The 25,811-nt window shown below is 34.3% G+C and overlaps 1 pseudogene; it reads right to left on the reverse strand.

Annotated features, from left to right (window-relative positions):
• Nucleotides 1–665: 665 nt before the first annotated feature.
• Nucleotides 666–25,811, reverse strand: LOC136030654 (serine proteinase stubble-like; annotated as a pseudogene).

The raw sequence follows: 25,811 nt of genomic DNA on the forward strand, positions 1-25,811 counted from the left end.
TTTTGTAGCCTATTAGATTTTCAGTTTCAAAATTATTAAGGATGCATAGGGCTAAAAGGGGTGGTGGGGGGGGGGGATTTGCCAAACATCGATTATTCTAAAGAACCAGAAACCGGAAATGACAATCTGAGATAACAGCCTTCCCCCTTCTCTCTCTCTCCTCTCTCTCTCTCTCTCTCTCGATATTTTTTTTCAGGTTAATGGAGGAAGGGATTAATATTTGGTCAAATTAACTCTTCAGTATGAAGCCCCCATGGATAATATATTCAGGTACACACGCTGTAACTTGTCGCTTCCCTGCAGTTCCGCTAAAGCTGATGTTCTCCCTCGGAAGCTGCTCATTGGTAAAAATAGGACAGCTGTCAGTATGCCGTGCCAAATTTTAGTTCTGCTAGGTACTAAACAGTCAGAGCCTCATGCAATGGGAGGGATTCGGGGCCTATCCCCTTCCAGATCACAGGTCCTCCTCCCCCCCACCCGGGTAAAAATTACTAAGTACGTGTCTGTAAAGAGTACAAGTCTGTAGTCTGAAGCGCTTGTAGCGCTAACTTCAAAACAAATTGCTTCCTTTTGAAACTAATTTTAAACGATTACTTAATTCTTTTTTATTTCTTGTCTTTCATTTTTTCAAGACATACGTCCATAAAAGTAGAAAAAAACATATATGAAACTGAAATATGTATATAATTCTAAAAAAAATATAGCCTATATACAATGTCATCATGTCAAGTTCATGTTTTGCCGCTTTCTAGCATTCGAATTGGCAAACCTCACTCAAACTGACTCACATTACTGGCCCTGGATTGAGGGTGATGTTGTGACACTAATACCGACTCTTAAATTGGTATCACTATCTGGTCCAAATATCCGAAGTCGTCCTTCCTTCACGTCTACCGCAGTAGCAAGCGTCTCGTGTATTCTCAACTATCCAGGATAAGTATCTCCCAACACGAGTATAGACTCCTGGAAAACCAGCTCGGTCAAAACCTTGACCCCACGATACAACTCCTGAAAATTAATTTATTTTAGTTGTCAAGGTACTGCAATTAGGATATAAAAGCGCAGGGGACACAGTATTAGCTATGTTAAATCGTCTTATATTAGCATGTAAATCTTATATTTGAAGAATTGGGCAGACCTATCCTTTTTCAGCTAGAAGTTGCTGTATTTTCTCAAACTGGGTGCGTATTACATCAGCCTTCGCACCAGGAATTTGTTAATATTAGCGGTTTATCCTTTTGGAGAGGCAAAAACCACAACTATCGGGACCTTTCTAGTGGGAAAAATATAAGAAAAAAAGAAGACATTTACTTATGTTGCTTACAGTTCTTAAACAGTGCCGGGACGTTGCAGAGGGAAAAAAAGTTCTGGGAGATCTTCTTAAAACTTTGATAGTGCATTTTTATCAGAAAAATTACATCGACCTATCTTTGAATAAAAAAAAACAAGTTTTTTTTAACTGAAAGTAAGGAGCGACATTAAAACTTAAAACGAACAGAGATTACTTCGCATATGAAAGGGGCTGCTTCCTCATCAACGTCCTGCTCTTTACGCTAAAGTTTTTTACTGTTTTAAAAAAGTAGAGTTGAGAGAAAGAGCCAAACTTTAGCGTAAAGAGCAGGAAGTTGATGAGGAAGTTAAGATTCTATGACTTTTAGGGGGTGTTTCCCCCTATTTTCTAAATAAGGCAAATTTTCTCAGGCTTGTAACTTTTGTTGGATAAGACTAAACTTGATGAAACTTATATATTTAAAATCAGCATTTAAATGCAATTCTTTTGAAATAGCTATTGGTGTCAAAATTCTATTTTTTAGGGTTTTGCTTACTATTGAGCCGGGTCGCTCCTTACTACAGTTCGTTACCACGAACTGTTTGATTACAGGAGAATAAGTTTTGACTACACCTCTCGCAAACTACAAGGTATGCTAATTCCATTTTAAATCTCTGGTTCTCCCTAGATAAAGTTTTCAGATGCCAACAGAGTTATTTTCGAAAAGGTAAGGGATAGACAAATCAGATTTTTAACTTGCGTAGAATTTAAGACTGAAAATGTTTAGATTTACAAGTAACACAAGCGACAAGTTTTATTGATTATAGAGCCGACCTTTGATTCAGATGATAAGCAAGGGTTACCGAAATCTTTCCTCTGTAAGGTATTCCAGATAATTATAGTAATATAATTACAGTTATCAAACTAGTTAAATCAAACTATATAGTTACATTATGCTTATATCAAGTAAATAGTATGACCTACGAAATGAATAAAGATCAGATAAGCTATGTGTCAAAGTTAGCTAATAGTTCTGATGATGTTTTTTGGGGAGGAAGGGATAAAAGCCTAAAGTAAAATCGGGGTACAAGATGGTGAAGAAAAAGTATTATCTGATTTATACTCTGCAAACAAACCTGGAAAGCTGTAAAACAATGTCGAGGAGTTTAACTATGCCTATGCTAGTCAACATCAGCAAGATACATGGCTTGGCTCATCGACAAAAACGTATTTGGCCAGTAGGAGGCGATGTGCAGGTTTACTAAGAGGTGTAAGTCTTCTATTAAACTTCGATTATCACTCGCCTTTGAGAAGTTTTCTAGGGGCGGGAAAATAGAGATCAGCGTAGCTAGATACGCAAAGAAGCATGGGCGTTAAAGAAAGGAGATTTGCTAAATATTTTCTAAAAAAATCGTCTAGGATAATTTTAAGAATAAAGCTTGCCAACGAGGTGCTCAAGGTGATTCTTTCTGAACGGAGTGGTTCTATCCCATCCAGTGTACTTATGGTTAAAAGCAGTTTATGGATCTTGGACAGATCTCCAAGATGTGCAAAGGCTGTATACCTAGAATACAGCCTTATACTAAATACAGCCTCTACTAAATACTCTGCTAGATAAAAGTCAAAGCAACTAATTCCAAAATGAAGAATGAGAATGAAGAATGTAGATATAAGTCAAAGCAACTAAATCCAAAATGAAGAATGTAGATAAAAGTCAAAGCAACTAATTCCAAAATGAAGAATGGTTCTGCACCTTGTAAACGTCTTCAAGGGTTTATGTTCACAAGTTTAAGCTAACTTTAATTTTAAGTTGTGTGGATTTCTAACATTTGCTAAATTACTAGGTACTTGTCCTTTAAACTTGCTCGAAAGACTCTATTGTTTATGATTCTTTGCCATTATGTATCGCAATGCTCAAAACTTGTTCGTGATTAGAAAATTATCACAAGTGTCGAAGTTCCTAATTCATTTCGCTGCTTTGCTTTTCATCTGTCGTAGCTTAATGTCATCTAGATTTGATTTATGCTTTTATTTAGTCTAACTCTTTTCCTATGAAAAAATAATAACAGCATCTAGTCCATTGCTGACCCTCTGGGAGGGTTAAAAGGTAATAGGGTAAGAAATTTATCTGAAAGGGAACTATCAACCCCTTTTCCTATATTTATAATAAGCTGAATGGCTACTCACCAGTACCCTCACTGGCTAAAGCCTAGACTTAAACCTTAATTTATCCCAGATTGTGGAAAAAAAACTTTTGGGTTACAACATATTTACACGCTTTAAAGCCTTTCCTGCTCAACCTTTGTTACCTTGTTGGTATGGAATCTAAGAATTTTATTTTTTATTTCATTCTTATTCTTCAAGTCGTGAAGGCCAGTAAAAGCTGTACTAAAGTAAAAAAATAAATAAAAATAATTTCAAACTGTTTGAGATGCGATCAGTCAGTCGGGTACCAAAAACAATCTGAAGGTAATTTCTCTGGCACCATGAACTCTCAAAACCTCCAAAAATTCATTCATTCTGATAATTGTTTCATCTATAATTTTCAAATCATCAGCATAATCTAAGCCTATGAGAGTTTACTTCCCCAATTGAGTCCATGTTCTCCCATTGCCTTTGCTGTGGTCCTAAGGATGAAATCCATCAAAATAATCAACCCTGCTTAAGTACTGATTTAATACGAAACCTGTTACTAACCTCATTTTCTACCATGCCACAGCAATAGTCTTACAACTTATTTTCAAACTAGTCCCTTTAGGCAGCAGACTTTTCAGTCAAAATGACACAATGTTAGGAAAACATTAAATAAAATAAAAATCAATGTCTAGCATTTTTCAGTTATAAACGTATTTAATAGCAGTGAAACTCATTGCTTAATTGTACAGCTTTTTTTGTGGTTAAAATTTCAATTACCGCAAGCGTCCTCGCCGACGGAACCAAATAAAAAAGTACAAATATTAGAGGTACACATCTTATTGAACATGCAATCTTGAACATTGCAGGATTTTACGTTTCTTGTCGCTGATTTCACTGTTGAATTCCATGGTCTAATCCCTATGGGACAGGAATATTTTCCCCTTCAGACCGTATAGAATTGCACAAAAATTGCCTACCACTCAATTTGGCTTAATTTTATCTTATTCGGTTTTTGTTTGTTCACCCCACATAATGCTATTTATAATAATGCTATTAATAATAATTACATAATGCTACCACACTCAAGAAGTGAAGTAAAGTTAATTATAATGAAATATACCAAATATAATGAAAAAATATAATACTTTAGCAACAAAATTATGGAAACTACAACAGAGAATTATGTAAAGGAGGCCGCCCAGAACGAATTATATTAAATATCTAACCTAACTAACTCTATGTATTAAATATCTAATTAAAATATACCTGCATAGTAGTTTATCTCACAGGGACTAAACTAATTATCTCCGAATACCGACAGAAAAGCCAATTTTACTCAGATCAAGAGCTTGAGTGTGGTCACTATAACATACAAGTGCCGATTTTTCGAACTGGTGTCAAAATTTAATTTTCAATAAATATATAAAGTACATCTTTTACTTACCAATTATGTCAATTTTTCGATCTACTGCATCATAATGCAAAGGTCCTCCACAATCACCCTGAAAATAAATTTCCTTATAAGTGTGATTAATTAATGTGAGTCTCATAAGTATATACGCTGTCTTTATAGTTGTTCGTCACAGATTCCATTCAAACCTTTTTTTTTGCTCCATGCTAAGGTCGAGTACACATCCTTGACATGTCAAATGCCCGATATGTGAACTTGACATTCGGAATAGGTAGTGCCCGTCTGTTGTTTAAAATAGAAAAATTAAGATTGTAATCACAGCGGAGGTGCCATTTGGGGGGGGGGGAGCACGCCAGATTTTCCAGTGGGGGGCAAGCTTCCACCACAAAGGCTCTTTTCCGGCCATAATTATCCATTATGTCCAACATAATCCGTTGTGTTCAAATTATTTGAACTAACTGCACGCCTATTAGTCAAAAAGCGTAATTACCTGACAACGCTTGGGGTAATTACGCTATTTGCTATTAATAATTGTAAATAGCAGCTATACTATACTTCACCCCCAATGCCCCCCTAATGCACAAATATAGAGCCCAAATTATACATTTCCCTTGCATTTTGCCATATCACGGAATCAATTTGAAAACGATTTCTTATTTCAACCCCGTGCACCAAGTAAATTAAATCAACTATGATGAGGTCAAGAAACGGAACATATTTATTATACTATGTGTTTTTGTTTTAGCTGTCTTCACCAGCTTTTAGTCTCCTCTCACTTTTTAGATCTTCGACCTTTATAAATGTAGCCTGAGCTGCCTCTTTCTCCTCTCAACAGTTGCCAGCTCGGGCGTTCAGTCCTTGCTAATATGGCCTGAGGTCGCTCCCTCTGATCGCCATAGTAGACAGTTTAGGTCTTTGGCCCTCTGCATATTTGTTGTCATATATCCAGTTCTCAATTTTTCCAGTTTTATAGTCAATTTTATTCTCATGGCGCCACAATTATTCGGTAAAATTCTCACGTTTTTAGCTTGAATAATTTAGCTCCAAATTCTACGGAAACAAAGCCAGACAGACACATGACTTTATATGCATCTTTCAGGTTTTTGGGAGATGATATGACCTCCATGGTTATGCCATGAACATCTAAACGGAATAGACAAACATGAGAATAAAGAGCACCAATCTAAAAATAAGGAAGGCGTCCGCGTAGTCTGCGTATGGGCGTGGTGTCGATAAAATTGCGAAAGTAAGGTTATTTTACGTAGGGGAAAATATTAAAAAAAAGGAAACATAAGATTGATGCGAACGTTAAATAAACTTAAACTTAGTTTTATAAAAGCATATAAAATAATAAATAGAGAAAGAACATAAGTAATACATAAATACCAACTAATGAAATAGGTTAACAGATATAGCAAAAAAAATGACATATGTTTATTCACACTACATGTATCAAGTCCCAATTAACAAAAACTAAATGAGAAGAAAACCTAAAATAAGTTAAATAGCCTTTCAACATGCATATAAAAGACTAGAGAGAATGATGGACGGAAGTGAAAATATGTAAATAAAATGATTAATGGAGAACTGCAAGTTAACCCCTGTGTAACTTGCAATTCTACGACAAGTCCACAGCTGTAACTTGCATTCAGAGGACAAGATACTTATCATTGGTTTTATTAGTTTCAGGTATATGGATTCACTAAACCAGAATTATAATTGCCTAGATTCTTTCTTAGAAACTGATATAAACTTGTTTAAAATCAGGAAAATATTTTCTCATGTTTTTCGCATCTTTTCCATAAATTTTTCAAGTATAAAAAAATATGCAAAGTCAATTCATAAATGTTGTTTTCAATAGATGATTAGAAATGAATCTTGACTATTGAATAATAGAAGATTATCCTTTTAAGGTGAAACCTTAAAATCATAGGACAGCAGAAAAATAAAGTACCAAAAACTTGCAAGCGGAACATAGACCTAAATAGAAGTTTATCTTAAGCTCGTAAAAAGGAAAAGAGAGAGGAAGGAGTCAAATTAAGTATCTGTTCATTTAATTCTTGTCAAATTGGCACAACCCCCCCCCCCCAAAAAAAAAAAAAAAAAAACGAACTATCTGAATGAAAGTAAGTAGTAACTTACTTGGCACGCGTCAAGCTTGCCATGTCATAACCAGCGCACATCATGTTTTATGTTATGGCCTTTGTTCCATATTTGGAGCTCATGCAAGCTGAGCCCGAATAAATTGGCACGGCCAATTGACGAAGGACCGGTGAAATCGGGCCATTTTCGGACAGTCTTCCCCAGCCGATTACTGTTGCATTTTCATGGGTGTAACTTCTGTCCAAAGAAAATCCATAGAATTTAAAAAGGTACTTATCTGTTATAGCAACAACACTCAAGAAGTGAAGTTAGGCTAATCCTAATGAAATATACCCAAGTAGAATGACTTTAAAATAGTTTATGGAAAATACAACAGAGAATTATGGAAATCAGGTCACCCAGAACCAAACCAAACCAAAATCTAAACTAACCAAAATACAAACTAAAACATTTAATTTTTATATACCTACAATGTAGTGTATATACACACTCTCACGCTAAGCTCAAATAAACTACAGAAAGAAACAGCTTCTGTCTGACCCAACAACTTGAGTGCTATTGTTATAACAGATTAAGATCTATTGAAGTTCAATTTATTATTTATCGAAATTATGAGGAACTTGTAAGAGTTAAATCTTCTGATTTGACATGGAAAGACAGAGAATATTACTACTATCGAACAGATATTGTAGAGTCTGTCAAATTCATTAAAAAGCGGAGAATTTCAAAGAAAATTACGTAATTAATGTAATTAGTCTTTACTGTAACATGATTAAAGCTGATGTTTCTCTAGAAGTGATATTTAATCAACATTTTTTGTGCTGAGTCAAGTCAAAATGCAAATTGTACAATATAGACCTTGGTTAGCTTGCGAGGTCCTACCAGATTAAGTAGGCTAATTGACTTTAAGCAGATAGGCCTGATTGGGATTGAATTTTTCCTATTTTGCCCTCTTGCAAGTTTTAAAGTAATTGGAAACACAAAATATGTAGCAAAAACGAAGCCAATTACTTCTGACAATAAAAAAGGGTACAAAAGCTGAGGATCTAGACATCTGTGTTAAGAGCTCTTCCCTTTGGAAAAGTGCAAACAGTTGAAATTAACAACCAATATAAGAACAAAAATATTCGGAGACACTTCTGAGGAATTCGAAATTAATCCGTTGGAAACAAGAAAGAGTGAGCTCAAATTTGAAACAAAATAGCGACTTCTAAGAGTTACCTTGTAAGATTGCAGTTTCAAGTGTTAAAGAAATCCAGAAAAAGGTGTTCCCGAAATTGGAACACAACTTTAAAAATATAAAATACCAAGATCATTGAGCTGCCTTTGCAACATGTAATCACCCTACAAAACTGTAAACAAGGAGCATTTGTAAAGTGGTATCTAGAGATGTAAACAGACCATTAGATATTACCGTGATAGACGAAGAGGCATTTTACCTAACATGATTTCACAGCGGTTGTTATAAAAGTTGAAGGGAGATTCACACTCAACTCCTAAAGAGAAATAACCTGAACAGATTGTGACTGGGACTCTATTTTCTTTCAGCCTAAAGAAAACTGTCCCAAAGAACTTTTAAATACATTCTAAAAGTTAGTGCGATTTTGGGTTAACGACAAAACCTGACAGTGTTCTAGTATGTGCGTTATTTCTAATAATATTTTTGCTGCGCGTGTTTTTCCATATTTAATTAATTAGATTGTTGTATTTTATTATGTGGCTAATTATTCAGACAGTTTCTAGGCTCGTGACGGTAGCCTATATTATTTGTGTGACATATACAAAGTATTCATTCTTGGTAAGGGACAAATATTTTTCTTTACACTGTTCATTGCTCTACTATTAAATTAAATTAGAAAGAAAGTTTTTTCAAATGTAAGTAAGAAGCAACATTAATTCTTAAAACGAACAGAAGTTAATATATATATGAGAGGGATTGTCTCGTCCTCAATACCTCTCTCTTTACGCTAAAGCTTGACTTGTTGTTCCAATTATCTAAGAATTACTCCTGAAACACAAGAGCCATTTAATTAGAATAATAAGCTTTTTTAAAAGTTCTATGAAATAAATTACCATACAGAGTGCAGCATTGAGGAGGAGGCAATCCCTCTCAAAACGTAATAAATTTTGTTCGTTTTAATCTCTAGACAGCAGATAACGAATATTCTTGTCCAGCAAAGAATTCTTGACGGTCGCTCAAAACTAGTCTATAGGTGAATAGTTTCATGTATAAACTAGGTGAAACCCAAATTTCAGAATTCTTCGTTTTCAAATGTCGTTCTGAGAAAGAAGTAATAAACCTGGGGCACAAAATCAATTATTCTAAAAAAAAATGCCCATAACTAAGTGGTTTTTTTTGCTCATGGATGTTGACTGTTTTGTCCGTACAATTAGTCTTTCTGTAGAATTTTTTTTTACTTATAAATAGCCTCATTAGAACAATTTTTTCTTTTAATTTCGTATTTAAAACTAACTACATATTTTCTACTTCTTCTTTCAGGTCACCATCATTCTCAATCACAAACTAGAATTTGTGGTAATTTATATTTTTGGACGAACATCATTAATTTTCTCACTTCTCTCTTCTGTAAACCCCTCATCGTATCTTTCTCTATAGGAAAATATAATTAAAATAGAAAATGGATATATACGTGAAATGATATGCAGCCTCTGATTAAAAAGACATGTAATATAAATTTGTATCTCTCCATAAATCAAATTTAGTTTGGTTTAACTGCTGACATTAGACAGTTAATTTTAAAAATCGCTGTAATTCAAGAAGTGTTTGTCATTTTTACTGGCTTAAAATTTCGCGCAAAAAAACAATCGTGTTTGCTTTATTCATACTCGCTTAAAATATTCCCAGACTTTTGACTATGAGGCCATTTAATGCATCTAAGGATAGTTTAATAGTTTAAAAAATATATAATTTTTGTCTTTTCTTGGTAAATGGCACTTCTTTACTACGGAAGTAGAGCAGAGTTATCTCTCTTTTTCTCTTTGGTTTTACTTAACAATGGACTGTTTCTTTATGATTACATGTCTCATTTCTGTAAGAGTGACTGTGCTTCTACTTTGTGTTGGCACAGTGAAATGATCATCTGCTTAGCAATACAAGACTAGAGGTTAAACTATCACTGCCACAAGGACAAGATTGATCGATAGGTTTTGTTACTTGTCCCTGTAAATAAATAGATTAGAAAAAAAATCAACTGAAACGTTGACACAACGCCCTATGCACCATAAATGACTCTGAAGGATCTTGATCCTATCCTTTTAATTGTTCTTCTAGAAATAGCAATGAGAAGAGATGAAACATTCCGTTAGGTAGTGTTTCAAGTCCACAAATTTTAAGGTACTCTGTGTTTTTCTAGCAACGGTGTCCCAAGATCAGCCATCTGACAGCCAAGCAAAACACTGCTACTGGATATCGACCTATCAGTTATGACAAAATTATAATGTATGCTGTAAACAAAAAATATATATAGCATACCTGGTACCGGCAGGCAAGCGGGAGACACAGAGCGAGTAAACTGCACAGGTTCGTTGAGTCGCAACAAAGCTATGTCGTTATTGAAAGTTTTCTTACAAACTGAGGGTGTTTTATTAATCCAGATAACGTTCGAATAATTGCTTCTGTTGCTTCTTCATTGGTGAGATCATGACCTCCCAACAGAACTTGGAATTGTCTTGGGTCTACGCTGGAAAACAGGAAGATAAACAACCACATAATTAAGAGTCAGTTCATATACAGCTGGCTCTATATGTAGTATATATAGGCTGTAGCTTATTCCTTAAGTAGACTTGCATATCCGCCATTTTCTTTCTTGAAGACATTTATACGACTGTTGGCTCAATAATAAACTCTAAGGATATGTTTACCAATAAATTCTTTGAGCGCAAAACTTAACCTTCGAAAACTCAGGCCATGCAGAATTCAACCCAAACCCAACCCATGCAATCTTCACCCGAACTCAAACCAGCAAAACCTAGACCACGAAAAATTTTACCCAGTCAAACTCACCTCTAACGAGGTGAGTTAGATCACTTAGAATTATAAAAAATTAAAATATGTTCAGTTTTCAATAACTTGTAAATGACGAAGTAGACTTTAAAAGGCTTAGGGTTATGAGTGTTTATAGTAGAAACACTCCTGTTTGTAATAATTACAGACCTTTTTTGGATAACTTGGGAACATAGGTAACTTGAGAGTTTACTCTTTTTATTATCTTGCTTTCCTTACAAGGGTATCTGGGATTTCCCAAGAGCTTGGGTCAAGAATTTTTCACGTAATTGCAAAATTTTATGCTGACACGTAATTGTCAGCATAAAATTTTGCAAAAATTTAAAGGAACGATTTTCAGCTCCATCTTTTAAATTGGCAAAATAATTAAAAAAATAATTACAGACTGATTAAAATATAAATATGGCTCATTTATATATATATATATATATATAAAGGTAAACGCCTTCACTCTGTTTTTCAAACAGTTCGTGGTAACGAACTGTAGTAAGGAGCGACCCCGCTCAATAGTAACCGAAACTCTAAAAACTGGAATTTTGATACCAATATATAAAAATATATCAAAAGAATTGCATTTTAATGCTGATTTTAAATATATAAGTTTCATCAAGTTTAGTCTTATCTATCAAAATTTACTGAGAAAATTTGCCTTATTTTAGAAAATAGGGAGAAAATCCCGTAAAAGTCCTACAATCTTAACGAAAATGACACCATCAGATTCCGCCTATCAGAAAACCCTACTGTAGAAGTTTCAAGCTCCTATCTACAAAAATGTGGAATTTTGCATTTTTTGCCAGAAGACAGATCACGGATACGTTCCCCAGGGGTGATCGTATCGACTCAGTGGTCCTAGGATGTCGCGAGAGGGCTCTTTTTAACGGAAATTAAAAGTTCTAGTGCCCTTTTTAAGTGACAAAAAAAATTGGAGGGCACCTAGGCCCCGTGCCACGGTCATTTTTTCCCCAAAGTCACCGGATCAAAATTCTGATATAGCCATTTTATTCACCACAGTCGAAAAACCTATTAACTATGTCTTTGGGGCTGACTTACTCGCCCAGAGTCCCCGTGGGAGGGGCTGCAAGTTACAAACTTCGACCAGTGTTTACGTATAGTAATGGTTATTGGGAAGTGTACATACGTTTTCACAGATATTTTTTCGGTTTGGGGGGGGGGAAGTTGAAGGGGGGTTACGTGGGAGGATCTTTCCATGGAGGAATTTGTCATGGGGGAAGAGAATTTCAATGAAAGGGGCCCAGAATTTTCTAGTATTATTAAAAAAAATAATGAAAAATAAACATGAAAAGTTTTTTTTTTCAACTGAAAGTAAGGAGCAGCATTAAAACTTCAAACGAACAGAAATTATTACGCATATGATGGGTTCACCTCCTCGTAATACCTCACTCTTTACGCTTAAGTATTTTTAGTAATTTCAACCATTTATTCTATGGCCTTTGTGATTCAGGGGCCATTCTTAAGAAATCCGGACAAAATTTAAGCCTTAGAGTAAAGAGTGAGGTATTGACAAAGGGGCAAATCCCCTTATATACGTATTAACAACATACGAATATAGAAGCTCGCTAAGTAAGCCAATTCATAAGTTACATATATTCTTAAATATACGTAAGTCAATTCGTAAGTTATGTACCTATGAGAAAGCCATTTAGCCAAAAAAAATTAATATACAATTTTAGTTTTTATTATTTATGTTCGGAGAGTCAAAATCAAAACGTGCATTAATTCAAAAACGTTCAGAAATTAAATTAAAAAAACAATTTTTTTTAACTGAAAGTAAGGAGCGACACTAAAGCTTAAAACGAACAGAAATTATTCCATATAGTAAAGGGGTTTTCCCCTCCTCAACATCTTGCTCTTTACGCTAATTTTTTTTTTTATGGTTGTAAAAAGTAGAGTTGGGACAAAGAGTCAAACATAACCTAACCAAATACCAACTAAATATTTATCAAAATATAGCTACAATGTAGTTTGAATGAACCGAAGCTAATGGTCTCTGTATACAAACATCAATAAACAAGTCATTGTCTGATTTCATAGATCCAAAGTCTCGAGTGTGTGCTGGCTAACAGATAAGTACCAAAAATAAATCATAGAGGAAATGGCTTCTTTTAGTATCTACTTATCTCTACTTTTTTTTTATTAATTATTCTTTCTAGCTTCAGCTTTCTCCATATAATTTCAGTATGACTGTCGACTGAACAAGATTCAAATTCAACTGATGCATTTTGGTGACTATTAATAAGATAGTGCAAAGTCTATTTGCTTTGCTCTTTATGGTTTTTTTTATGGTTTTAAAAAGTAGAGTTTTGACAAAGAGTCAAACATAACCTAACCCAATACCAACTAAATATTTATCAAAATATAGCTACAATGTAGTTTTGACTGAACTGAAGCTAATTGTCTCTGTATACAAACAGCAATAAACAGGTCATTGTCTGATTTTATATATCCAAAGTCTCGAGTGTGTGCTGGCTAAGAGATAAGTACCAAAAGTAAATCAGAGGAAATGGCTTCTTTTAGTATCTACTTATAAATACTTATGTCTTTTTTATTAATTATTCTTTCTAGCTTCAGCTTTCTCCATATCCATAAAATTTCAGTATGACTGTCGACTGAACAAGATTCAGATTCAACTGGTGCATTCTGGTGACTATTAATAAGATAGTGCAAAGTCTATTTGCTTTCTCAGTATTCTCATATCATTGCAAATGATAATCTTACGAAAGGGAAAGTTATTCTAATCTACTATGCGAGTAAGCGAAGTGGGTATTTTCTCATACTAATGAGTGAGTGCTAAAACTAAGTGACCACAATGTGAAAGAATGTCGATACTCATGTCAGTGTAATTAAACTGGGAACAGTGGAATTTTTCCACGGTAAAAAAAAATAGATTACTCAGAAAATGTACAACTTGTTCATTATTCAAAAGTAAAATACAAATTTAGAAACGTAACAAAATGTACCGTTTTTAGGATCGTAACGTAAAATGTAGCGCTTTACTTAAAACGTACCAAAAATGGTACGAACGTAACCTTGGTGGCAATTCTGTTTGTGACTCTGACGTCAGCGTTTATTGATGGGGTATGGAAAAGACATCATTCTGACAACCTGAATGCATATAATGTTTTTGGATGGAGTTCGAAATTCCACAAATGTTCAGACTTAATACACTACCCGTTCTTTAAATATTTTCCATACACCCTTTGACAACCTGCATGCATATAGTGTCTTTTGGTTTATTCGATATTCCCCTCAGAACTTTTGCAGACTGTTTCGATAGGAAGAATGCACATAGTATCTTTTGCTTTAATTCAACACACACACACACCCTTCGAAATTTGCTGAATGTTGCTGCTTAATACCATTAGCCTTTCTTTAGATATTGCAAATACGGCCTTTTGACAGCCAGGCTGAACATACTATCTTTTGATTAAGCTTAGCATCCCCCTCAACATTCCCCGAAACCTTTCGACTTAATACCCTTCACCTTTATGAGATATTGTGGATATGTCGTTTTCACAGCCTGACTGCAACTAGTGTCTTAGATGCGATACACCTTTTACGCCCTGATATACACTTTTAAAACCTGGATGCACATAGTGTTTTTTAATTTGCTACAGTGTTCCCCTCAACGTTCTCCGAAAGTTACAACTTAACACCCCTTACAGTTTCTGAGACATTGCAGATATGCCCTCTTGAGACTCATGGATCGCCTAGTGTCTTTTGATTTAGTTCAACATCCCAATCACCACTCCCTGAAACTTTCAACTTAATAACCCTAGCTATTGAAACGATTCCTGTATTTCTTTTGATTTAGTTCAATAGGAGTGGTAATAGTAGAAATAGTTGTTGTTTCTCTTATTGCAGTAGTAACAGCAGTAGAAGTAACCACCCTCACGCACGGAGTAATTTTTGTTTGTTGTAAGTTTCAATACTGCTCCTTAATTTCAGTTGAAAAAAAAAAATTATTGTTATTTCATTATAAAGAAGATCACGATTGTCCTTTTAAACAGCCAGTTTGAGAAGTTTCCAATAGTTGAACTGTTCACAGTTTGATACTACTGAATTTAGTTTTCTTAGATAAATAAGGAAACCGGATGTATTAGCTAAGAAGCTCTTGTTGTAATGCTAGCCTTAAAATACGTCACAGTTTTGTAACGTGTTTTTTGTGACTTTGTGGCTTATGTTAAATTACATGTCACAATCAGGACTTGAAAAAAGCTATCCTAAAAGTGATTTCTAATTTCATGACAAGTTGACCATGACAGAGTATCTCAATCAGTGGCAACGGCAGAAAATTTTCCAGGGCAGGGGACCGGACGCCAAAATATCAACAGTGGTTGGGTGACACCACCACCAACAGTCAGAATAGCGAAAAAAACAACAAAATTTAAACTTACTAACCAGCTGCCGAATTGAACCTCTTTCTTTTAACTGAATAAAATGACTGAATAAGAATAGCGAAAAAAAAAAATTAAACTTACTAACCAGCTGCCGAACTGAACCTCTTTCTTTAACTGAATAAAATGAACAGGTTAAAAAAATCATCACAATAGAATCTTATCAAATAGTTTGGGGTAAGAAACTGGAAGTAAAAATTGAGTTAGACAAATATTAACCAAAACTAAAAATGAAATTCTCATGACAATTACTACACCGGCGGTTTTGGCTCTTTGTGCTGATTCTAAATATAAAAAGCTCTTTCAGTTTGCTGTTACCCACCCAATACTGAAAATCCGAGAAAATTTGCCTGATTTTTGAAAAAAGGAGAAACACCCCCAAAAAAGTGAGCGTTTTTATTAAAATCCCTTTATCAGAGAACTTTGCCGTAGAGGTTTCATGCTCCAATCTCCAAAATGTGGAATTTCGCATTTTTTTCAGAAAAAACAACTTCGATGCATGTTTATTTGTTTTGTTTTTTCCCAGGAGGGATTGTATCAAACCGAAGATCCTAGATAATTGATAAGGAGCTCATTCGAACATAAATTCAAAGCTCTTTTTTAAGTGACCATACAGATTGGGCCAGGGGAAAATCTTGTTTCTTTGTGATTTTAGGGACCCAAACTACGTTTTTACCCTGAAAAGGAGGAATTTGCAATCAACTTAAAATTTTGAGAGGTTAATTGATTTTAACGTATCAACAACTGTATTTTAGGCTTCCCAGTTGCAAAAGAAGTAAGGTCACCCGGTAGAAGTACTAGATTCAACCAAGTTGATTCGCTTTATTTGTAATTAAATTAGGCTACGTTTGGTGATCTGTAATTGTAAATCAGCTATAATGAGGGGGCGAGGGGGGTGAGTCATTGTTTAGGTGGGGGTAGGGTAGATTCCTAAAAAAGTACATTGTAATGGACAAATTGATTGCTCTTCATGAGGCTTCAGATAAATGTTGAAAGAGGTAGGGGGAGTAGGAATTAATTAAAATGTTTCTCTATATAGTTAAAATTTTAAATTCCGATATCTACCAGCAAAGAAGTGGAAAAGGCAAGGCAGGTCATCATCAGCCTCGCCAGGAAATTTCTTTGGGGTTGCAAATACTGCTAGGAACATAGTTTTCAGCAATTTTAAATAGTTATATTTTTCTTTTCAAGTTATATGAATTACTTCTATGTATCTAAACAAATGTGTGTAATGTATTTATCGATAAGAAAATTCTATTGTAGAGGATGTGATGGCTTCAGTTGAGTAGAAGATCAAGAGTCTCACTGAACTTCCATCCAATCAAACAATAAAAGCTCATTTTGATCCAACAGAAATTCTTTAGTAGTAATCTTAAAAGGGGCCTTTTTACCGAAATACTATTAATTACCATTTTTCTAAGTATATTTAAATTTTATCCAAAATTAAAATGGCTAATTTAAATGTAGCAGGGTGCTAATCAACGTAGGTTTATTGATTTACACATTTTTAAGGCAATTAACCAGGCATTTGATTATTCTATTAGTCATAAATAATATACTTAAATTCACCCATCTGTTACTGGTGGCCACCTCTAACAGGTATAAATTATATGCTTAAGTTCACCCACCTATTACTAGTGACCACCTTTATTAGTCATAAATAATATACTTAAGTTCACCCATCTATTACTGATGGCCACCTCTAATAGTCATAAATAATATACTTAAGTTCACCCATCTATTACTGGTGGCCACCTCTAACAGGTATAAATTATATGCTTAAGTTCACCCATCTATTACTAGTGACCACCTCTATTAATCATAAATAATACACTTAAGTTCACCCATCTATTACTGATGGCCACCTCTAATAGTCATTAATAATATACTTAAGTTCACCCATCTATTACTGGTGGCCACCTCTAACAGGTAGAAATTATATACTTAAGTTCACCCATCTATTACTAGTGACCACCTCTATCAGTCATAAATAATATACTTAAGTTCACCCATCTATTACTGATGGCCACCTCTAATAGTCATTAATAATATACTTAAGTTCACCCATTTATTACTATTGGCCACCCCTAACAGGTATAAATTATATACTTAAGTTCATCCATCTATTACTAGTGACCACCTCTATTAGTCATAAATAATATACTAAAGTTCACCCATCTATTACTGGTGGCCACCTCTAACAGGTATAAATTATATACTTAAGTTCACCCATCTATTACTGGTGGCCACATCTAACAGGTATAAATTATATACTTAAGTTCACCCATCTATTACTGATGACCACCTCTAACAGGTATATATTATATAATGAAGTTCACCCATCTATTACTAGTGACCACCTCTATTAGTCATAAATAATATACCTTAGATCACCCATCTATTACTGATGGCCACCTCTAATAGTCATAAATAATATACTTAAATTCACCCATCTATTACTGGTGGCCACCTCTAACAGGTATATATTATATAATGAAGTTCACCCATCTATTACTAGTGACCACCTCTATTAGTCATAAATATTATACCTTAGTTCACCCATCTATTACTGATGGCCACCTCTAATAGTCATAGATAATATACTTAAGTTCACCCATCTATTAATGGTGGCCACCTCTAACAGGTATAAATTATATACTTAAGTTCACCGATCTATTACTATTGACCACCTCTATTAGTCATAAATAATATACTTAAGTTCACCCATCTATTACTGGTGGCCACCTCTAATAGGTATAAATTATATACTTAAGTTCACCCATCTATTACTGTTGGCCACCTCTAATAGGTATAAATAATATACTTTAGTTCACCCATCTATTACTAGTGACAACCTCTATTAGTCATAAATAATATACTTAAGTTCACCCATCTATTACTGGTGGCCACCTCTGAAAGGTATAAATTATATACTTAAGTTCACCCATCTATTACTGGTGGCCACATCTAACAGGTATAAATTATATACTTAAGTTCACCCACCTATTACTGATGGCCACCTCTAACAGGTATATATTATATAATGAAGTTCACCCATCTATTACTAGTGACCACCTCTATTAGACATAAATAATATACCTTAGTTCACCCATCTGTTACTGATGGCCACCTCTAAAAGTCATAAATAATATACTTAAGTTCACCCATCTATTACTGGTGGCCACCTCTAACAGGTATATATTATATAATGAAGTTCACCCATCTATTACTAGTGACCACCTCTATTTGTCATAAATAATATACCTTAGTTCACCCATCTATTACTGATGGCCACCTCTAATAGTCATAAATAATATACTTAAGTTCACCAATCTATTACTAGTGGCCACCTCTAACAGGTATAAATTATATACTTAAGTTCACCGATCTATTACTAGTGACCACCTCTATTAGTCATAAATAATATACTTAAGTTCATCCATGTATTACTGATGGCCACCTCTAAAAGTTATAAATAATATACTTAAGTTCACCCATCTATTACTGGTGCCCACCTCTAACAGGTATAAATTATATACTTAAGTTCATCACACTATTGCTAGTGACCACCTCTAGTAGTCATAAATAATATACTTAAGTTCATCCATCTATTACTGATGGCCACCTCTAATAGTCATAAATTATATATTTAAGTTCACCCATCTATTACTGATGGCCACCTCTAATAGTCATAAATAATATACTTAGGTTCACCCATTTATTACTGGTGGCCACCTCTAACAGGTATAAATTATATACTGAAGTTCACCGATCTAGTACTAGTGACCACCTCTATTAGTCATAAATAATATATTTAAGTTCACCCATATATTACTGATGGCCACATCTAAGAGTATTAAATAATATACTTTAGTTCACCCATCTATTACTAGTGACCACCTATATTAGTCATAAATAATATACTTAAGTTCACCCATCTATTACTGGTGGCCACCTCTAACAGGTATATATTATATAATGAAGTTCACCCATCTATTACTAGTGACCACCTCTATTAGTCATAAATAATATACCATAGTTCACCCATCTATTACTGATGACCACCTCTAATAGTCATAAATAATATGCTTAAGTTCACCCATCTATTACTGGTGGCCACCTCTAACAGGTATAAATTATATACTTAAGTTCACCGATCTATTACTAGTGACCACCTCTATTAGTCATAAATAATATACTTAAGTTCACCCATCTATTACTGGTGGCCACCTCTAAAAGGTATAAATTATATACTTAAGTTCACCCATCTATTACTGGTGGCAACGTCTAACAGGTATAATTTATATACTTAAGTTCACCCATCTATTACTGATGGCCAGCTCTAACAGGTATATATTATATAATGATGTTCACCCATCTATTGCTAGTGACCACCTCTATTAGACATAAATAATATACCTTAGTTCACCCATCTATTACTGATGGCCACCTCTAATAGTCATAAATAATATACTTAAGTTCACCCATCTATTACTGGTGGCCACCTCTAACAGGTATATATTATATAATGAAGTTCACCCATCTATTACTAGTGACCACCTCTATTAGTCATAAATAATATACCTTAGTTCACCCATCTATTACTGATGACCACCTCTAATAGTCATAAATAATATGTTTAAGTTCACCCATCTATTACTGGTGGCCACCTCTAACAGGTATAAATTATATACTTAAGGTCACCGATCTATTACTAGTGACCACCTCTATTAGTCATAAATAATATACTTAAGGTCACCCATGTATTACTGATGGCCACCTCTAACAGGTATAAATTATATGCTTAAGTTCACCACACTATTACTAGTGTCCACCTCTATTAGTTATAAATAATATACTTAAGTTTACCCATATATTACTGATGGCCACCTCTAAGAGTATTAAATAATATACTTAAGTTCACCCATCTATTACTGGTGTCCACCTCTAACAGGCATAAATTATATACTTAAGTTCACCCATCTAAGACTGGTGGTGGCCACCTCTAGTAGGTATAAATTATATACTTAAGTTCACCCATCTATTACTGATGGCCACCTCTAATAGTCATAAATAATATACTTAAGTTCACCCATCTATTACTGGTGGCCACCTCTAACAGGTATATAATATATACTTAATTTCACCTATCTATGACTAGTGACCACCTCCATTCGTCATAAATAATATACTTAAGTTCACCCATCTATTACTGATGGCCACCTCTAATAATCATAAATAATATGCTTAAGTTCACCCAGCTATTACTGGTGGCCACCTCGAACAAGTATAAATTATATGCTTAAGTTCACCCATCTATTACTAGTGACCACCTCTAATAGTCATAAATAATATACTTAAGTTCACCCATCTATTACTGGTGACCACCTCTATTAGTCATAAATAATATACTTAAGATCAGCCATCTATTACTGATGGCCACCTCTAATAGTCATAAGTTATATATTTAAGTTCACCCATCTATTACTGATGGCCACCTCTAATAGTCATAAATAATACATTTAAGTTCACCCATCTATTACTGATGGTCACCTCTAATAGTCATAAATAATATTCTTTAGTTCACCCATCTATTACTGGTGGCCACCTCCAACAGGTATAAATTATATACTTAAGTTCACTCATCTATTACTAGTGACCACCTCTATTAGTCATAAATAATATACTTAAGTTCACCCATCTATTACTGGTGGCCACCTCTAATAGGTATAAATAATGTACTTAAGTTCACCCATCTATTACTAGTGACCACCTCTATTAGTCATAAATAATATACTTAAGTTCACCCATCTATTACTGGTGGCCACATCTAACAGGTATAAATTATATACTTAAGTTCACCCATCTATTACTGGTGGCCACCTCTAATAGGTATAAATTATATACTTAAGTTCACCCATCTATTACTGGTGGCCACCTCTAATAGGCATAAACAATATACTTAAGTTCACCCATCTATTACTGATGGCCACCTCTAATAGTCATAAATAATATACTTAAGTTCACCCATCTACTACTGGTGGCCACATCTGATAGGTATAAATAATATATTTAAGTTTACCCATCTATTACTGGTGGCCACCTCTAATAGGTATAAATAATATACTCAAGTTTGCCCATCCATAACTGGTGTTCACCTCTAATAGGTATAAATAATATACTTAAGTTCACCCATCTATTACAGGTGACCACCTCTAATAGGCATAAATAATATGCTTAAGTTGGCCATATTAGCTTTTATAAATTCAATATTTAGTTGCCCTGATAAGTTTTATTATCTTGCAGGAGGAGAAGCTGCCGTTTCTAAGGAATGAGGATAAAAATTTAAAGAGCATTTTGAGTGCATTGCCACTAAAAAACATTTTTGGATTTCATATAAAGCTTGCCAGTTGGCTTCTGAATGACATCTATGTGTCTTCATTAGTGTCGACATAAAAAAAAATCACCAGAACAATCAAGTATTTCACTTTTTTGCTGTGTCACTTTCTAGACTATAAATTCATCAAGGGGCGCTATTCCTCAAGTGGGAATAGAGTTGGCCGCAAGGTCCCCAGTTTTGCCGGTACCCCTAAAGGGCCTGAACAGCTGTTTACAGAGGTCGTTGTCCATAGATCTGGATCTTGAGTCCTGCTCCAGTTATCCGCCCATAGAAGATTCTCCCAAGATGATTTTCTGCATCACCATACAATTTAACTCATTACTGGAAAAAGATGTGTAACTCACGGGACGTGTGCACATACCAGTGGACCCTGCTGAGATGAGCGTTCTTCCTCATCCATCTATTTATGACCAGCAGAAGGTACCCCTATTCTGGACCCCAAGGATAAGATCCCCCTTTTTCTATGCCTCCTATGGAGGCACCTTACCTATCTATAGGGTATTCCCCTATGGGGAACCTATTCCCCTGGGAACATGCTGAGTGGCCTGAGGGTGGCCCCTACTGAGCACTAATCTCATAAATCTACTATGATAAGCCTAAATTTTAATAATGGTTTTAAAATGTTATATTGTGACCACGAAAATAATGTAAACAAGAATCCTTTGACAGAGAAAAATAAACCATTTACTTATTTATTTTTATTTTCATAATTATTTTCAATAGTAATGCCAAAAAGGATGCTCCTCAACAAAAATACTTCCAAAAAAGGGCATTTTCAAAACTAGTGGGGAGGGAAGAGGTCAAAACTCTGAGAGGACACATGATTTCAAACATTTTATCAAACATGGTTTCAAAGATTTCACCAAATACGATTTTAAACCAACAAAAAAGAAAGAAACTGTAGTGAATGATATTTTTTAGGATAAGATACCTAATCACTGTATGATGAGAAATGCTTGCTTTATAGAATTGTCTCCGGTGCCTGTTGTATGATCATTTTAAGGCTAAATTCTAGAATAGTGACTCTCCAGAGGGAGACATGCAGCGTGTGTAGCTCTGTTGGCCTCAGTCAGGTTGGTGCTGCAGTGAGTTGTTAGTAGTAGTGGTAGTAGTAATTCACTTCAATCTCACTATTTTTGAATTTTCCGAAAAGCCTTATTCCTAAGACTATCATAGTCTATTAAGTTTCACCATAGGTGGCACTAGATATGCTTTCAGATCCCATCATTATGTGGATTAAAGCCATTTTTCCCTTGCGGCAATTCACCATAAATTTTTGAGAAAAATTAAAACAAAAGGACGCACAAGCATATGCAAAATGGTTAGATATATGAAATATAGTAGATAAACAAAAAAAAAGGAAAACTCTCATAAAATGATATTTAATAATCAGAAATTCTATCTTGGGACAAACGAGTATTCTTATTTGGAAAAATAAGGCATAAAACCTGGAAAACCTCCTTTAATTCACACCAATCTTACTATCGTAGAATTTTTTTGAAGGGGCCATATTCCTGCAACTACTGCCATCTATTTAGACCCATCATAGGTGTTATTGGTACGCTTTCACATCCTACCATTATGTGAATCAAGGCCATTTTTCATTTTTGGCATTTTGCCTTAAATTTTGAGAAAAATTGAAATACAAAGTGCGTCCAAGGATATGCGCGATGTTGTGGTGATAAAAGAGAGTAATTAAAAAAAAATAAAAAAATACAAAAAAGAACAAAATGACAAAAAAGGGACTAGAATTTTTTTTATCAGCCTTTATATTAGGGGAGTTTTCTTGTTGGGGAGGATAAGGCTCGAAACCTTGAGAGCTTATTTAATTGACACCAATGTCAAGATTTTTTTAGAGTACTCTAGACCATCTTTAGAAATGGAGATTTTCTCCTGTTTTGTATGGTTTTTTTTTCCGGTAAGCAAAGACCAATTTTTTCAGTGATGTTTATACAAAGCAGAAAGTGTCCTACAATTATCTGGTGAAAGAAAAAAACGGCAACACTGTTAATAAAGCAAAAAACTTACTCGTTTGAAGTTACTGTGCGTTAGGACTGAAGTAAGGCATCCAGTGTCATCAGAAAGACAAAAACGTCTGTCATGTTTTAACTTGACACCCAGCTGCTTCTTTAAGTAAGCTGCAAACTCATAAACCACATCAATTGAAAAAGAGCTGCGAGGTATATCAGATGAAATAGCTGTAATTATATCCTTGAAGAGACAGAGATAAACCAGTATTGATTATATCCAGATATCAGTATACGAGTACACTTTACTAGTATTGATTATATCCAGCCTACATATCAGCATTTAAGTACACTTTACCTGTCTTACTACTACTACTAACAACTCAATGTAGCACCAGGCTGCCTGAGACCAACACAGCTACGCATGTCCCTCCTCCATCCCAATTTATTTAAAGCTTTTCTCTTTACAACATTTCAAGAAGCTCCCATTTCCCTTAAATCATTCCTTTTGACATTCTCCCAACTTATTTGGGGACAAACTGCTAGTCATTTGAACCTAGATGGTTAGCCAACAAGGACTATCTTTGGCAATCTTACATCTTTCATCCACAGAACGTGTCCTAGCCATTTCAATTTTTCTTGTGTTAAAACCCTAGAAAGCGGGATTGAACTATGTTTTTTGTACAGCCAGGACGACTGCCTTGCCCTCCAGCAAATAAAAAAAGGGGTAAATACAATTTGACCCTTCTCTTGCATTGGTCAATGTTTAACTTTAGCCACATTGTTTAGTTTGCTTCTAACTTTTTGGCGGAATTAAAACAGCATTTTTCATAGTAATATGGCTCTTCTCCCGAAAATCGGCTTCTTTTTTGTATATTATCATTCTTTATATTACTAATTCTTCTTTAAAGTTTCATCAGTCATTATCTAGAGCATGATTAGTCAAAATATCCGAAACTAAATATAGAAACCAATTTCAAAATGGATTCGCAATAGGGAGAAATAATATAATATATGTTTCAGAAGGCATACATCACTCTTCAGAGGAACCTAGGGATTAAATTCAAAATTAAAAATGGAAACCATACATAAATCATGACAAAGACCATACTGCCTTTCCATAATACAACAACAAAAGAGAGAATAATGGGGACTTTTTTCCCAAGACAGTGAACCAACAAAACCTATTTGAATATTTTGGCCCTATATCTAAGGGCTGTCTTCAGCAAAGAAAAAATAAAAACAATAAAACACTTACAATAAAAGTTCTCAGTTAAAAATTTATTTTTTTTAAAATAGCCTTGGCATCATTACTTCTTAACGAAAAGTTCAGCCAAGACTGTCTGATAAAAGCTGTCTGATAAACATTTTACAAAATAAAAAGGTTCAATCATTTCACTAACTGTATTTATTAAAAATTGGAATGATTTCTTATTGCGATATTTGCCTTCTCTGCAGCTAATCTGATAGTTCTTCTGGGATTGGGCTTGTTTTTGTTCATTCCTATTTTTGTTTTATTTTGAATTAGATTATTTTCTATAATTAATTTTGTGTATATAGGGTTGAGTGTGTATTCACCCAAGTCTCTATTTAGGGATGTATTATTATTTAGGTTTTGTTTGATTTTGATTGCCTTGTGGACAGTTTGTTTGATTTCTAGGTCATTGCTAATTAGAATTGTTTTGTAAAATAGAAAATAATGGTTTGGATTTTCAAAAATATGATTACTTAAAGCTGAATCGAAAGATATGGAGTTATTTTTAGATTTTAATGCTTTTTCAATACTTTTTTGTGTTGCTGTAATCTTGTTCCTAAATTTTGGTGGGTTTGACCAATGTAATAATTTTCACAACTACATGGTATTTGATACACCCCTCGTAGACGAGTAATTGGGGTTTTACCCTTACCAGAATTGACAAGGTTCATTATACTTAAATTGCTTGTGAATACAACACGTAAATTGTTCTTTAAACAAACTTTTTTCAGTTTTGAAGTAATTTTTGGAATATAAGGTAGGCAAATTGTGCTTGTGGGTTTATTCAAATCATTTACTGGTGTGGGATTTAAAGCTTCAGAAGAATGCAT

The sequence above is a fragment of the Artemia franciscana genome, chromosome 8 (genome assembly GCF_032884065.1).
Source record: "Artemia franciscana chromosome 8, ASM3288406v1, whole genome shotgun sequence".
Taxonomy (NCBI): domain Eukaryota; kingdom Metazoa; phylum Arthropoda; class Branchiopoda; order Anostraca; family Artemiidae; genus Artemia; species Artemia franciscana.